At 47.7% G+C, this 17500-nt stretch overlaps 1 protein-coding gene and 3 pseudogenes across 5 annotated transcripts in view; 3 read left to right on the forward strand and 1 right to left on the reverse strand.

The window, feature by feature from the left end:
• The window catches only part of crlf3 (cytokine receptor-like factor 3), a 48335-nt gene that overhangs the window by 8495 nt on the left and 22340 nt on the right, over positions 1-17500 (reverse strand). The window lies entirely within an intron of this gene.
• On the forward strand, positions 1046-1963 carry LOC310787786 (dnaJ homolog subfamily B member 9 pseudogene; annotated as a pseudogene). Its single transcript has 2 exons — positions 1046-1125; positions 1419-1963. The product of its transcript is annotated as a dnaJ homolog subfamily B member 9 pseudogene (transcript).
• Positions 3979-5250, forward strand: LOC310787788 (RNA polymerase II-associated factor 1 homolog pseudogene; annotated as a pseudogene). The gene has a single exon. The product of its transcript is annotated as an RNA polymerase II-associated factor 1 homolog pseudogene (transcript).
• LOC310787789 (histone H2B 1/2 pseudogene) lies at positions 6315-6701 on the forward strand (annotated as a pseudogene). The gene has a single exon. The product of its transcript is annotated as a histone H2B 1/2 pseudogene (transcript).

Genomic DNA, 17500 nt, shown 5'->3' on the forward strand with positions numbered 1-17500 from the left:
AGCGCTGTCTATTCTGCTGATCATAGAGAGTCCATGCTGCTGCTAGCGCTGTCCATTCTGCTGATCATAGAGAGTCCATGCTGCTGCTAGCGCTGTCCATTCTGCTGATCATAGAGAGTCCATGCTGCTGCTAGCGCTGTCCATTCTGCTGATCATAGAGAGTCCATGCTGCTGCTAGCGCTGTCTATTCTGCTGATCATAGAGAGTCCATGCTGCTGCTAGCGCTGTCCATTCTGCTGATCATAGAGAGTCCATGCTGCTGCTAGCGCTGTCCATTCTGCTGATCATAGAGAGTCCATGCTGCTGCTAGCGCTGTCTATTCTGCTGATCATAGAGAGTCCATGCTGCTGCTAGCGCTGTCCATTCTGCTGATCATAGAGAGTCCATGCTGCTGCTAGCGCTGTCCATTCTGCTGATCATAGAGAGTCCATGCTGCTGCTAGCGCTGTCCATTCTGCTGATCATAGAGAGTCCATGCTGCTGCTAGCGCTGTCCATTCTGCTGATCATAGAGAGTCCATGCTGCTGCTAGCGCTGTCTATTCTGCTGATCATAGAGAGTCCATGCTGCTGCTAGCGCTGTCTATTCTGCTGATCATAGAGAGTCCATGCTGCTGCTAGCGCTGTCCATTCTGCTGATCATAGAGAGTCCATGCTGCTGCTAGCGCTGTCTATTCTGCTGATCATAGAGAGTCCATGCTGCTGCTAGCGCTGTCTATTCTGCTGATCATAGAGAGTCCATGCTGCTGCTAGCGCTGTCCATTCTGCTGATCATAGAGAGTCCATGCTGCTGCTAGCGCTGTCCATTCTGCTGATCATAGAGAGTCCATGCTGCTGCTAGCGCTGTCCATTCTGCTGATCATAGAGAGTCCATGCTGCTGCTAGCGCTGTCCATTCTGCTGATCATAGAGAGTCCATGCTGCTGCTAGCGCTGTCCATTCTGCTGATCATAGAGAGTCCATGCTGCTGCTAGCGCTGTCCATTCTGCTGATCATAGAGAGTCCATGCTGCTGCTAGCGCTGTCCATTCTGCTGATCATAGAGAGTCCATGCTGCTGCTAGCGCTGTCCATTCTGCTGATCACAGACTTCACCCAGGCTAAAGATGCCTCTGAGCGCCAGATCAAGAAGTAAAGGTAAAGTAAAGGTAAAGTCCCACTGATTGTCACACAATGTGTGAAATTTGTTCTCCGCATTTGACCCATCCCCTGGGGGAGCGGTGAGCAGCAGCGTGCGCCGCGCTCGGGAATCACATGGTGATTTAACCCCCCAATTCCAACCCTTTGATGCTGAGTGCCAAGCAGGGAGGCAATGGGTCCCATTTTTATAGTCTTTGGTATGACTCGGCCGGGGATCGAACTCACAACCTCCCAGTCTCAGGGCGGACACTCAGACCACAAGGCCACTGAGCTGGTGGCCTGAAGGCCTTCCATAAGCTGGCTTTGAAGTACCACCCTGACAGAAGCAATAGCCCAGACGCAGAGTCCACCTTCAGAGAAATCGCAGAGGCCTATGAGACGCTGTCCGATGACAAGAGGAGGCGACAGTATGACCAGTTTGGTCACACCCCCTCACCTGGGGAGGGCCATGGAGGAGGAGGAGGTGGAGGCAGATATGACTTCCACCAGCACTGCCACTCCTTCAACTTTGATGACATGTTCAAAGACTTCAGTCACCAGCAACAACACCACTCCCAGACCCACCAACAGAGACACTTTGACAGGCACAGGAGGCCATCAACAAGCACAAGAGACAGTTCCAGCAGGGGGGGCTTCGGCGGGGGAGGAGGACTTTTTCATGATGTGTTTGAGGACTTGGAGAAGATGTTCTCCTTGGACGTGCAGGGCTCCAGGACTGGGAGCAGGTTCCAGGGCTCGGCGAAACCACTGCAGGACGGTGACCGAGCGCAGGGGCAACATGGTGACCACTTTCACAGACTGCTCTGCTCCAAAACCACAAACAAAATAAGCACAGACCACAGACCTGCATCTGTGCTTATTTTGGATACTTCTCCATTATTTAGGTTGACTTTGATCAGTGAAATGTTTCTCATTTTCAGATGTGATTTTTTCGGCGGGTTGCTAAATGTTTGCAGAATGAATAAATACTGTGGAGCAGAGGTTCCCAAACATAAGAATGCCACTGCCCACTTTGAAATGTGAAAATCTCCCGGGGCCCACCACCCAACCCTTTAATCACAACTCTCTGATCAACATACGAGACTAAGATGATGTACAGTATTTCCCTATATGTTTTTTATTATATGTTTTTTATTTCATTAACAGAGCATGTGAACTTGGGCATAAGGGAAATTAATAATCCATCCACATACAAAAACATGTAGTCAAAATACCCAAAAGCAGATTGTCAACATTTTCTCCCCCTTTACTCATCAGAAGTATTTGCATGCAGAACACATTTGTTGAGACAAATGTGTTGATCAACAACAGAAGAAATCAATCCACAAGCTATTAATACTATTTAAGCTGTGGAAAATGCTGCCTGATCTGTAAAGGGGAGACTCGTGGTACCCATTGAACCAAATTTAATTCAGATAAATTGAGCTGAGAGGTCAAGGGACCCCCTTGAAATAGTTTTCCCTCGCCCAAATTTAACCTGTGTTTGGAGCATTATTTAGCCCCCTTCCTGACCACCTAGCATATGATGCTTGGTACCAATGGACGCCTTAGATCTTCTAGTTTCTACTGATAACAGGATCTCCACTGTAGCTTTAAAACTGACCCTGCTACAGCCATTTGATTACCTGCGAAAATCGTGAGTGTTGGCAGAACACTAGTGGGCCATGGCCCACAGTTTGGGAGTCACTGCTGTAGAGCAGAAAACAAATAAGCACGGATTTGCAATAGCTGCGACCAGATAATGATGTCAGTCAGAGTGTGATGTCATCCACTCCACTCCATTTTGTGGACGGACCAACCAACCAACCAACCAACCAACAGTGACTTCAGAGCTGCTGGCTCTGCTGGCCGCAGCTCAAACTAGAACCACTGCAGATATATGCCTCCACCAACAAGGGAGCAGTCGACATCCATGTCTGTCCAGACTTTGACGTTTGAGCCAAATGTGAAGAAATTCCGTCAAGGCGTTACTGAGATATTGCGTTAACAAACTTGTTGTGTTCGTGAGGTCACAGTGACCTTGACCTTTGACCACCAAAATGTAATCAGTTCAACCTTGAGTCCAAGTTGACATTTGAGCCAAATGTGATAAAATTCCATCAAGGCGTTCCTGAAATATTGCATTAACGAGCTAGAAAAATGGCGTTTGTGAGGTCACAGTGACCTTGACCTTGGAACACCACAATCTAATCAGTTCATCCTTGAGTCCAAGTCGACGTTTCAGCCAAACTTGATGAAACTCAAGGCGTCAAGGCGGTCTCAGCAGCTTTTCTGGTCCTTGAAGCTTGCTTGTCTCTCAACTGGAAGTGATGTCATGCAATCATCTAGTATAAGATCATCGTTCTCGAGCAACTGTGATTTTTAGTATATAGGATCACAGTTGGTCAAGTGACATCACTGATGACACCACAACTGCCTGAGTGACATCACTGATGACACCACAACTGCCTGAGTGACGTCACAGTTGCCCAATTGCGTGACATCTCAGTTGAGTGACAATATCTCTGTCATTAGGTAAATGTAGGACACACACACACACACACACACACACACACACACACACACACACACACACGTCTCATTCATATTATAGGATAGTGATATCATCAGTGACAAACACTGATGTTGTCAGACATTGTGACATAATCAGTGAGGTCATAATTCCTTCCCTGCAGAGGCTATAAGCAGGACCGGTGGTCCGCACGCTGCACATGGTGTTGTGCAAAGTGTAATAATGTACTTTACATGTTGAGGTTTCATTTAGGCCATAGTTTACATCAGGGTTCATTTTGTTTTGTTTGATCAATTGTACAAAAATAAACTGTCCTGTGAGTTGTGTTGAACATGGCTCCAACTATTCAGACACAAGCTCAACGAGAAGACAGAACGGTCCCAGACAGGTCAGGACTGGTCTGCCGAGTGAGATACTGCAACAGCGTGCCTGGAATCCCCTTTGACCCCAAATCCATCACATATCCATTTGAGCAGCGCAGGTTTGGACAGTATAAAGCCACTTCTCTGGAGAGGCAGCACAAACATGAGCTCCTGACCGAGCCAGACCTCGGGGTCACCATTGATCTCATCAACCCGGACACCTACCGCAGAGATGCCCACGTTCTCCTGCATCCAGCAGATGAAAAGCTTTTGGAAGACGACATCCAGGTTCCATCCAGCTCGAAGAAATCACAGAGCTCTAAGAGATCACAGCAGCATGCCAAGGTGGTCCCATGGATGAGGAAAACAGAATATATTTCTACAGAGTTTAACAGATATGGCGTCTCCAATGAGAAAGTGGGAGCCAAGATCGGTGTGTCTGTCAACCAGCAGCAGTTCACAGAGGAGGCGATCTACAAGGACAGAGATAGCCAGATCGCTGCCATTGAGAAGACATTTGAGGATGCAGATAAAGTGATTGCACAGCACTACAGTAAACCCAGAGTTACTCCTGTGGAGGTGCTGCCCGTGTTCCCCGACTTCAACATGTGGATAAACCCATGTTTTCAGGTGATCTTTGACTCTGATCCTTCACCTCAAGACACGTCCGGACCTGCAGGAGTGGAAATGTCGTCTCAGGCCATGATCCGAGGTATGATGGACGAGGAGGGAAATCAGTTTGTAGCCTACTTCCTGCCCAACGAGGAAACACTTCACAAGAAGCGCAAGAGAGATGTGGAGGAGTTGTGGGAGGACATGGCAGAGGAGCTGTATGACTACAAGATAGCCAGGGAGTACAACTGGAATGTGGAGAACAAAGCCAGCAAGGGTTATGAGGAGAACTACTTCTTCATCTTCAGAGATGGAGATGGTGTTTACTACAATGAGCTTGAGACCAGAGTGCGTCTGAGCAAGAGAACCAAGGCCGTAGCTCAGTGCACCACAAACACTGTGCTGGTGTGTAAGCACAGAGACATGAACGAGAAAGAGCTGGAAGCCCAGGAGGCACGTAAGGCTCAGCTGGAGAACCGTGAGCCAGAGGAGGAAGAGGAAGAGACGGACCTCGATAGAGACCTGCAGGACTCTGGTGAGGAGAAAGACCCGAGCAGCAGGAGCCAGCCGGAGAACTCAGACAGGTCAGGAACGATGGGGCAGCTTTCTACTTTCGCAATGAAGGAGTAGCGAAAACTGCAATTCCTCGAATGGCCACTTGAAATGCCAGTCTTTTACACCGTAAATAAAACATGTTAACAGCCTGGTTCAAAGAACGGTTTTGACCTATATAGCTAATTTCATCTTTCATCACAATTGTACTGGGGAAGGGGAGGGGGTGGGGGGTTTATATAACTCCTCCCCCATTTAGAGTCAAATAGATGATAGAAAAGACTGCTTTGGGGCGTGATTGACAGCCGTCTAGTGATCGTGCAGCTCACCGATCACAGAGCAACAGCAGGGAAACCTCTGGTCTCTTTGGCTGCATCTTCCTGCAACAGGATGGAGAAGTGCCTTGGGACCCAGTCCGATGGGACACCATGACCATCTTCAGGCCGCTGTCACACCTGCGACAGTCAACCCTCCCTGTGGACGTTCTGAAGCCTCTACTTTGATGGTTTTTGGCCGCTGCCATCTTGGTTTTCATGCAGCTCGCGTGAGACAGCGTGAGACAGCGTGCTTCACATGAGACACTGGTTTTGAACTGCCCGGCGTGGAAACAATGAACATCTAAGACTTTGACCATTCTTGCTCAAAAGCTTCGTTTTCACTGTCAACTGTAATCTTTTTAGAGCACGCCTCATGAAGGTACTTCTCTCTGACTGACTCACCTCTCCTCCCGGCACTGCCAGGCTGGCATCCTCCAGTCACATATTTGTTTGGCTTGGCAGCATCACGTGGGATTATTTACAATGCATGCAATTGGTCTGTGAGTTTCTTGGGATGAGTACCGTGAAGGCTAGAAAAGTGGGCGCCGGTTAAAATAGAAAATAGAGTTTAAAAACGTTGAATGATTTGGGGATAGGACAGCGTCTGGATCCGGACCTGGACTCCAGTCCGTCAAATTTGGGATGGTCCCTCAGCAGGGAAAGATTTATGACATCACTGATGTTGTAACTGATGATGCCACTGATGATGTCACAATGTCTATAGACATCAGTGATGTCATCAGTGATGCCACTCGAGCAATTGTGATGTCACTGACAGCTGCCTATAAATAGAGTGGTTCTGTTGTAAAGGATCAAGACCTCATCATGGCTAAACAAGTGAGGTCAGCACGCAGGAAGGGCTCCAAGAAAGCCGTCAGCAAGAAGGCGAGGAGGGCAAGGCGGGCAAGAAGCGGAAAGAGGCGCAGGACCAGGAAGGAGAGCTACGGCATCTACGTGTACAAGGTGCTGAAGCAGGTCCATCCCCAGATCGGCGTCTCCTCCAAGGCCATGGGCATCATGAACTCCTTTGTCAACGACATCTTTGAGCGCATCGCCGGTGAGGCGTCTCGCCTGGCTCACTACAACAAGCGCTCCACCATCACTTCCAGGGAGATCCAGACCGCCGTGCGTCTCCTGCTTCCCGGTGAGCTGGCCAAGCACGCCGTGTCCGAGGGCACCAAGGCCGTCACCAAGTACACCAGCTCCAAGTAAACCGCTAGAGGGGCGTCCAGGTAGTGTAGCAGTAGATTCCTTGCCTACCAAGGCAAGGGGCGCAGGTTCATGTCCTCATGTTACCTTCGGCTTGGTCGGGCATCCATACAGGCACGATTGGCTGGTGTCTGCGGGAGAGAAGCCGGATTGAGGGTATTTGTCCTGGTCGCTGCACTAGCGCCTCTGGTCGGAGGGAAGGGAACTGGTGGGAATAGCGTGATCTTCCCACGTGCTACGTCCTACTGGTGAAACTGCTGTCAGGTGAAACAAATCGGCTGGCTACTGCGCATGTGTCAGAGGAAGCATGGTGCTAGACTCGGCTCTCCCCAGATCGGCAGAAGGTGGAGTGACCAGGGCAGCAGGGGGGAAATTGGCCAAGTACAATTGGGGAGAAAATGGGGGGAAATCAAAAATAAATAAATTATAATAATAAAAACGCTAGAGGTCCTTTTAAGGGCGACACACTACTTCAACAAAGAGCTCCTTTGACATGACACACTCCATCCATCTCTTTGAGGGAAGAGGAGCATGAAGCCAGCAGGAGTGAGAGCAGCAGGAGAGGAACAGAGATGAGAGACGAGCTGGAAATCTGCAGCGACGCTGCCAGGAGCAGCTGGAGTGAGGACAGGAACAGAGGAGGCAGAGTGCCTCCCTGGCACACAGCAAGCACTCAGAGGTAGAGCCCTGTGCTCAGAGGTAGAGCCCTTTACTCAGAGGTAGAGCCCTTTACTCAGAGGTAGAGCCCTGTGCTCAGAGGTAGAGCCCTTTACTCAGAGGTAGAGCCCTTTACTCAGAGGTAGAGCCCTGTGCTCAGAGGTAGAGCCCTGTGCTCAGAGGTAGAGCCCTTTACTCAGAGGTAGAGCCCTTTACTCAGAGGTAGAGCCCTGTGCTCAGAGGTAGAGCCCTCTCCTTTACTCAGAGGTAGAGCCCTTTACTCAGAGGTAGAGCCCTGTGCTCAGAGGTAGAGCCCTTTCCTTTACTCAGAGGTAGAGCCATGTGCTCAGAGGTAGAGCCCTTTACTCAGAGGTAGAGCCATGTGCTCAGAGGTAGAGCCCTTTACTCAGAGGTAGAGCCCTGTGCTCAGAGGTAGAGCCCTTTACTCAGAGGTAGAGCCCTGTGCTCAGAGGTAGAGCCCTTTCCTTTACTCAGAGGTAGAGCCCTGTGCTCAGAGGTAGAGCCCTTTACTCAGAGGTAGAGCCCTGTGCTCAGAGGTAGAGCCCTTTACTCAGAGGTAGAGCCCTGTGCTCAGAGGTAGAGCCCTTTCCTTTACTCAGAGGTAGAGCCCTTTACTCAGAGGTAGAGCCATGTGCTCAGAGGTAGAGCCATGTGCTCAGAGGTAGAGCCCTTTACTCAGAGGCAGAGCCCTTTACTCAGAGGTAGAGCCATGTGCTCAGAGGTAGAGCCCTTTACTCAGAGGTAGAACCCTTTACTCAGAGGTAGAGCCCTTTACTCAGAGGTAGAGCCCTTTACTCAGAGGTAGAGCCCTTTACTCAGAGATAGAACCCTTTACTCAGAGGTAGAGCCCTTTACTCAGAGGCAGAGCCCTTTACTCAGAGGTAGAGCCCTGTGCTCAGAGGTAGAGCCCTGTGCTCAGAGGTAGAACCCTTTACTCAGCGATAGAACCCTTTACTCAGAGGTAGAGCCCTTTACTCAGAGGTAGAGCCCTTTACTCAGAGGTAGAGCCCTGTGCTCAGAGGCAGAGCCCTTTACTCAGAGGTAGAGCCATGTACTCAGAGATAGAACCCTTTACTCAGAGGTAGAGCCTTGTGTTCAGAGGTAGAGCCCTTAACTCAGAGGTAGAGCACCTTTACTCAGGGGTAGAGCCCTTTACTCAGAGGTAGAGACCTTTACTCAGAGGTAGAGCCCTTTACTCAGAGGTAGAACCCTGTGCTCAGAGGTAGAGCCCTGTGCTCAGAGGTAGAACCCTTTAAGGCCGTTTCACACCGGTGCGGATTTTCGCGCGAATATTGGGCACGGAGATTCGCAACAAAATGTTTTAATGAGTTGCAATTGAACCTTGCACACCGAGGCGGAACATTCGTGCGGGGGTTTATTTTTCCGCACGGACTTTGACTTCCGCGGATTTTCGGATGCGGCAAGATACATTTGACCAATGAAATCCTTTATTTACAACTGACGTCACATTGTAGTATGGAGCTGCGCTGCTGTTTGGCATGGTGATGATTCAATTTGTGTTCATAGCCTACTGTAACGTTACAGGATATCTATAGCCTTCCTAGCGTGAACGTCCCCCCCAGTTTCGCCGTTTGTTTACAAACACTGATCCCTCGTATATCGTGATTTTTTTTTAAAGCAAAAGACGGTAAACAAAATAAATTACATGAAAATGCTCACCTCAAACACACTGCCAGTCGTTGTTCAGGGTCGATAGGTTTGCGGTAGTTTGTGTGTTTCCTCATTATGTGAGGGGCTATCATCCCCAACAGAGCCTCAAATTGCTCAACTCCCATTCTGAAATAGACTGCCTGAAGCGACTGTGATACAGGCGCTCCTCGACCAGCTGATGAAACTCGCCATGTTCTGTGCGCCTCTCTAAAATTGGGTGAACCCAGAACCTTCTTTTCCTCTTTCTCGTTTGTTTTCTCAGCAATATGAGGAGCAGGTCGTCATCACTGCTACTACTACTGCTTGACTGCATTGTGGTCTCTGCTCACTGTTTTTCCGCCGACGGAAAATGAACGTGGGAATACGAATAATTCGCACCCGGACCTGTGTGTATAGTTTGCAATGCGGAAAATCCGCACGAAATTTCGCATCGCATATCGCAACGCATTCCGCACCAGTGAGAAACGGCCTTTACTCAGCGGTAGAACCCTTTACTCAGAGGTAGAACCCTTTACTCAGAGGTAGAGCCCTGTGCTCAGAGGTAGAACCCTTTACTCAGTGGTAGAACCCTTTACTCAGAGAGCCCTTTACTCAGAGGTAGAACCCTTTACTCAGAGGTAGAGCCCTGTGCTCAGAGGTAGAACCCTTTACTCAGCGGTAGAACCCTTTACTCAGAGGTAGAGCCCTGTGCTCAGAGGTAGAGCCCTTTACTCAGAGGTAGAACCCTGTGCTCAGAGGTAGAGCCCTTTACTCAGAGGTAGAATTACTCAAAGGTACAACCCTTTACTCAGAGGTAGAGCCCTGTGCTCAGAGGTAGAACCCTTTACTCAGCAGTAGGGATGCAGCGGTTTCCGGTTTGAAGGTATACCTCGGTTTCAAAAAGTCACGGTATCAAAACCACTAAGTTTTGCCGTCATACCTTCCCCACGGTATCACCTGTTTCCCCCTGAGAGAGAAAGTGCCCAGACAGAGTGCAGTTACGTGGCCCCTCCCCCCAGCTGCCCAGTCTCAGCAATCAGTGTAGCTGTGATCGTCAAGAAGTCATCAAGTCAATCGTTTACTCCCGTGCGTAGCCTATTGTAATTCAACGTGATAATGGCTGCTGAAGGAGAATCCCCAGAACGTTCCCCCGGGCCCCGTCGAAAAAGACAAACTCCGCGGTGTGTGGGAATATTTTTGGTAAAAGCAGGGATGGCCAGGGAGGATTAGAGGGGGAAATACCTCAAACATGAATCAGCACATCTGCAGGAACAACACCCGTCCTTCCTTATTTGCCAAATTCAAGGTACGTTAAACGTCTTGCGTCATCATACATCGTGTCGGACATAAACCATTTCCACCGGCAGGAGGATGAACGTAAAATAAACACTGTCATAGGCTAACGTTATCGATAACATAACATGGCTAATTAGCACTCAGCTGTCTTTGCTCTAACTAACGATAACGTTACTTGACTGAGCGAACGTCTTATGCCGGCGTATTGCACTGAAGAGAAGTAACAACAGTCATTAAATAAGAGGCAGAGGTGTGTGTGTGTGTGTGTGTGTGTGTGTGTGTGTGACGCACAGAGAGGCAGAAGTGTGTGTGTGTGTTTACATTATGTCTGCTTGGATCCATTATGAGCTAGCAATGCGCTACACTATTTCTCCTGTGCTCACAGCACATGCATCCAGTGTCTGCACTGCTACTTTCTTCCAAAATATCTGGATCTCTAATATTTGCCCTACAGTACTTTTGGATACAAATAAAAGTGTGTGTGTGTGTGTGTGTGTGTGTGTGTGTGTGTGTGTGTGTGTGTGTGTGTGTGTGTGTGTGTGCACATTAACATTGAAACATTTATGTCCAGTGTCCAATCCGATTTGACAAAAGATAAGCATGTGTGTTTTAGTTTTACATACGCTAATTAGATGAAATAAATATTTCAATAACAAACAAAAAAATGTAGGCAATTTTTTTGTTGCCAGATTTCACAATAACACATAAAGGTCCGCGATACCGTGATACCGTGGTATTTTTGTCCAAGGTTATCATACCGTCAAAAACTCATACCGCTGCATCTCTACTCAGCAGTAGAACCCTTTACTCAGAGGTAGAACCCTTTACTCAGAGGTAGAGCCCTTTACTCAGCAGTAGAACCCTTTACTCAGAGGTAGAACCCTTTACTCAGAGGTAGAGCCCTTTACTCAGAGGTAGAGCCTTTTACTCAGCGGTAGAACCCTTTACTCAGAGGTAGAGCCCTTTACTCAGCGGTAGAACCCTTTACTCAGAGGTAGAGCCCTTTACTCAGAGGTAGAGCCCTTTACTCAGAGGTAGAGCCCTGTGCTCAGCGGTAGAACCCTTTACTCAGAGGTAGAGCCCTTTACTCAGAGGTAGAGCCCTTTACTCAGAGGTAGAGCCCTTTACTCAGAGGTAGAGCCCTTTACTCAGAGGTAGAGCCCTTTACTCAGAGGTAGAGCCTTTACCCCTAGGTAGAGCCCTTTACTCAGCGGTAGAACCCTTTACTCAGAGGTAGAGCCCTTTACTCAGCGGTAGAGCCCTTTACTCAGAGGTAGAGCCCTTTACTCAGAGGTAGAGCCCTTTACTCAGAGGTAGAGCCTTTACTCAGAGGTAGAGCCTTTACTCAGAGGTAGAGCCCTTTACTCAGAGGTAGAGCCCTTTACTTACTCAGAGGTAGAGCCCTGTGCTCAGAGGTAGAGCCCTTTACTCAGAGGTAGAGCCCTTTACTCAGAGGTAGAGCCTTTACTCAGCGGTAGAGCCCTTTACTCAGAGGTAGAGCCTTTACTCAGAGGCAGAGCCCTTTGCTCAGAGGCAGAACCCTTTTACTCAGAGGCAGAGCCCTTTACTCAGAGGTAGAACCCTTTACTCAGAACCCTTTACTCAGAGGCAGAGCCCTTTACTCAGAGGTAGAACCCTTTACTCAGAGGCAGAGCCCTTTGCTCAGAGGCAGAACCCTTTTACTCAGAGGCAGAGCCCTTTACTCAGAGGTAGAACCCTTTACTCAGAGGCAGAACCCTTTACTCAGAGGCAGAGCCCTTTACTCAGAGGTAGAGCCCTTTACTCAGAGGCAGAGCCCTTTACTCAGAGGTAGAGCCCTTTACTCAGAGGCAGAGCCCTTTACTCAGAGGCAGAGCCCTTTACTCAGAGGTAGAACCCTTTACTCAGAGGGAGAGCCCTTTACTCAGAGGTAGAGCCCTTTACTCAGAGGTAGAGCCCTTTACTCAGAGGCAGAGCCCTTTACTCAGAGGTAGAGCCCTTTACTCAGAGGTAGAACCCTTTACTCAGAGGTAGAGGCACGTGCTCAGAGGTAGAGCCCTGTGCTCAGAGGTATAACCCTTTACTCAGAGGCAGAGCCCTTTACTCAGAGGTAGAGCCCTTTACTCAGAGGCAGAGCCCTTTACTCAGAGGTAGAGCCCTTTACTCAGAGGCAGAGCCCTTTACTCCGAGGTAGAGCCCTTTACTCAGAGGCAGAGCCCTTTACTCAGGGGTAGAGCCCTTTACTCAGAGGTAGAGCCCTTTACTCAGAGGCAGAGCCCTTTACTCAGAGGTAGAGCCCTTTACTCAGAGGTAGAACCCTTTACTCAGAGGTAGAGGCACGTGCTCAGAGGTAGAGCCCTGTGCTCAGAGGTATAACCCTTTACTCAGAGGCAGAGCCCTTTACTCAGAGGTAGAGCCCTTTACTCAGAGGCAGAGCCCTTTACTCAGAGGTAGAGCCCTTTACTCAGAGGCAGAGCCCTTTACTCCGAGGTAGAGCCCTTTACTCAGAGGCAGAGCCCTTTACTCAGGGGTAGAGCCCTTTACTCAGAGGTAGAGGCACGTGCTCAGAGGTAGAGCCCTTTACTCAGAGGCAGAGCCCTTTACTCAGAGGCAGAGCCCTTTACTCAGAGGTAGAGCCCTTTACTCAGAGGCAGAGCCCTTTACTCAGAGGTAGAGCCCTTTACTCAGAGGTAGAGCCCTTTACTCAGAGGTAGAGCCCTTTACTCAGAGGCAGAGCCCTTTACTCAGAGGTAGAGCCCTTTACTCAGAGGCAGAGCCCTTTACTCAGAGGCAGAGCCCTTTACTCAGAGGTAGAGCCCTTTACTCAGAGGTAGAGCCCTTTACTCAGAGGCAGAGCCCTTTACTCAGAGGCAGAGCCCTTTACTCAGAGGTAGAGCCCTTTACTCAGAGGCAGAGCCCTTTACTCAGAGGCAGAGCCCTTTACTCAGAGGTAGAACCCTTTACTCAGAGGTAGAACCCTTTACTCAGAGGTAGAGCCCTTTACTCAGAGGTAGAGCCCTGTGCTCAGAGGTAGAACCCTTTACTCAGAGGTAGAGCCCTGTGCTCAGAGGTAGAACCCTTTACTCAGAGGCAGAGCCCTTTACTCAGAGGTAGAACCCTTTACTCAGAGGTAGAACCCTTTACTCAGAGGTATAGCCCTTTACTCAGAGGCAGAGCCCTTTACTCAGAGGTAGAGCCCTTTACTCAGAGGTAGAACCCTTTACTCAGAGGTAGAGGCACGTGCTCAGAGGTAGACTATGATTGTCTTGTATTGGGATACAGGTGGTCGGGGGCTGGGGGGGTTGAATGTTATGTGTTAATGTATTTCTGTGTGATCATCTATGTTCTGAAGCATGTACTGTAATGTCTGTGAAAATAAATGTCCTGCGGGTCAATAAAACTATTTAGTGTGTCAGTCAATGCTTCCTGCATGGATCAGATCAGATCAGTACTGCAGCACACGTACAGCTCATATAGTCTTTATTTGGTGCATAGATCAATGCAGGATGTAAAAACACAACTGTTTTCTCAGCTTTGCATTATGGCTTTGAATCAGATAATAAATTGCAGATAATGTTTTGTAAGAAAAAATGAAATAAAAAATTATAGCTGCTGCGCAGCAATGGGTCGTGGCCGGGCAAGTCTCAAGGCCAGCGATCCTCAAAGTCCGGACTCCGGTCCGCATCCGGACCCAGACGCCGTCCTATCCGGACCGAGCCCTATAACCTACAAATCATTGAATAGTTACATTTTCACGGAGCGTTTCTATTTTAACCGGCACATGCTTTTCTAGCCTTTATGGTACTACTGGTTTATCTGTCAAGAAGCTCACAGACCAATGCATTCGCTGTAAATCATCACACATGATGCTAACTCAGCCAATCAACAAGCGAATCGATTCTGCCTGCTGCTGCTGCTGCGGGAGAGTTCACACACGGACGGACGGAGGAGAGGCGAGACTCGGAGAAATGCGAGAGATAGAAGTACTTTCACATCGCGTGCTCAAAAGAAACGAGTAGACCGCGAAAACAAAGCTTAAGTTTTAATTCAGAGCAGGCAGACTCATGTTCATTCATTGGTCTGACGAGCAGTTCAAAACCAGTCTGTCTCGTGAAGTGTGATGCGATCCTGACCAGCTGTCTATGGAAGTGCCACACATGAGCACACACACACTCAAATCCAGGGCACACACACATTCACTGCCCAATGGCATGCAAAGTTTGCATTGCGAGCGACTGATAGATAGAAAGACAGACAGACAGACAGACAGACAAACAGAGTGGGAGCTCACTTATATCAAGAGAAAAGGAGGTTTGTTGGCTGAGAGCCTGACTGATAAAATGTGAAATGGAGTTAAGAAAAGGAAGAAAAGGGGGAACTTATTTTTCTAAAATTAAAGCACTTTATTTTAAGATGCAAATTTTTCCAAAGCACTCTGTTGTGTTATTTCTAAATGCAGCCATTATTTTACTTGAAATGAGAAAAGAACATGTATTTATTATTAGTGTAGGCTAGTTATTTATAATTAATCCAGTTAAATCTGAAAACTAAATAAACATTGTTGATGTTTGTTTTGATTTAACAGTCAGTCGTTGACTACATACAGACATTGTACCATTAGGCTACTGCAATCATTGAAGTAGCCTAAGTTCAATGCCACTGAATCATAACGCAAGCTCAATGTTCCGGACCTTCGCTTGAGGACATTTTCTCTATCTGGACCTCTTTGAATTTTAATTGAGTGCCCCTGCTCAAGGCTTTGAGCTATTAAGACATCACAATTGCTTGAGTGACATCAGTGATGGCATCACAATTGCTTGACTGACTGATGACATCACAAATACAACCTAATTGCCATAGGTAATTAAGGCAATTAGGCTTTACACGGGGCCAGAATTTAATGTTTTGATGCACTGTGGGCTCAATTTTTGACCGATCGAAAATCGGTTTTGATACTTTTGTGTAGTGCAGTCTAACGATGCAGATGCTGAAGTTTGGTGTCGTTTGAAGAAAAAATGTGGGAGGAGTAGGGTTTAATTAGTTTTACAGTTTTAGCAGTTTTGCGGTCTTTAGACTTCATAATTGGCCATAGGTTGCATTGTACAAAAGTTTCTCCTCATTTGGGCCCACATTTCGGTGAAAGTTGCAAAGCCGTAGCACGTATGCCTGATTTTTTATGAATTTTCAAAGTTTGAAACTTTAGACGGTCGCTGTAGTGCCACCGTTAGGACTATTGGCCCCAAATTTGCGTCACAGACGTTTGGCATGGGACTGGACCTTTGTGCAAAGTTTGGTTAGTTTTCATGCATGGGAAGTCGAACTTCCCGGGAGAAGAAGAATACAGGCAAATACAATAAGTGGCCCTGCCGCTTAGCTGGCCCGGCCACTAATAAGTAATACACCAATTACTAACTGATAACTGATATCATCAGTCAGTGACATCATTGGTGATGATGTCATCAGTAATGTCAACACAGACACTGCTTGAGTTGCCCGAGTGACATCACTCACTATTGACAATGTGACATCGCGGACCCCGGGGCCGGATTTCGAGATACCGGAGGATCAATAAGCTTTCACGTTAACGGTTCTCTTATCGGTACTGGAGTGGAGAAATTAAGAAAATAGATTTCCTATATATAATTGCTACATAACGTTACGTTATCTTGCACATTTTATCTCACCAACTCCGTAAGACAGGCTTATGAATGTGGTTTTTGCGATTTCCGAACAAGAAAAGGGATCATCTTGCCATCAGACGAGAGAGACACTGTTGCTGCAGTCGAGACGAGAGCAGACTGGAGTGAGACTGAGAGAGGGGAGGGGCTGGGGGCGTGCCTGACAGCACAGGGAACAACTGAGCAGAGCAGCAGAACACGTTAAGAATGGCCAAAAGAACGAAGCGATAGAGTGTGGTTGTACTTCACTCGGGTCGATGGTGACTGGTGACTTTCAAAAAACATGTAAAAAAGGTGTCCAATACACTTAGATTTAACATACAGAATTTCAAACAAATCAGGCCCTTTATCACAACGGATGGGCTAAAGCCTACCTCCACTGTATGATTCTCTCTCACATAGACTACTGCTCCACTGTTTGGTCCTTCACTGGTGTCACTGTGCTCAAACCCCTTGAACAGCTCTATAAAAAAGCCATCAAGGTGTTTGACAAAAAACCACAATCACATCATCACTGTGAAATCTTAGAGAAATATCAGCTCCTTAGCTTTAACAATTTTAGAACAGTTAAAAGCACGTGTCTAATCTATAAATGTTTACACGGCGTGGCTCCTCCTCCTCTAGGGGAGTTCATTAGAAGGAAGAATAGAAATTTGAGCACAAGGGCAGCAGCTAGGGGGGACTGTGAAGTCCAAGCTAGAAAAACCACGTTCTCAAAAAACACATGTATATCGGTTTGTGCGTTGAATGAATGTAATGAGTGATTGTTTTGATATTTATTGGGGACTACGGATGTAAATTAGCATTAGCTAACTCCGGCATATTTACATGTTTTCGTATATAGAGGCTTCTGTATTTCTGAACATGTTCATTAATGTGCATTGTCCCGTCACAATAAACCAATAAAGTAAGTAAAGTAAAAGTGACAACTCAGCAAGTGCAATAAATCCTTTGCTAGTAAAGGTGGAAACACGAGCAATTTGTCTAAACACTTAGCCAAAGTGCATCAAATTCAAATGGAGAAATGCACCGTTTTTGACAAGCTAGCTCGCCCTCCATCATCTCCTGTCAATGATGCCACCGTTGTGTTAAGCTGGGCTCAGACTACAGGATTCTGACAATCTTAGCCGATTTTGAAATCTGGCTGTGACACGCACTACAGGAGAATCTTCCCAGATTATCTTCCCTAGAATCTCAAACATGCACACACTACAAGATTTGTAAATGTGCCGCACCACGCACTACAGGATATTATTAAGATTATCGGCAGGATAATCACATTGATGCCCGGCCATACGAACCTGTTTCGTTTTTGGGGTTCCAGCAGTGACCAAAGCGCTCCGCCCCCACCTCACCTCTCTCTCTCGTTTCCTCATTTTCATGCCCGTCTCGCCAAACAAATGAATCTCACGGTAGTTAGCATGCGTGTAAACAACGCGACTCTATTGTCTGTACAAGTGAGAACACAAACACACACACACAAAATATATTTCCCTGCTGCATGTCATGAGATCGGCAAAA

This window comes from Poromitra crassiceps (assembly GCF_964638095.1).
Source record: "Poromitra crassiceps genome assembly, chromosome: 13".
NCBI lineage: Eukaryota > Metazoa > Chordata > Actinopteri > Beryciformes > Melamphaidae > Poromitra > Poromitra crassiceps.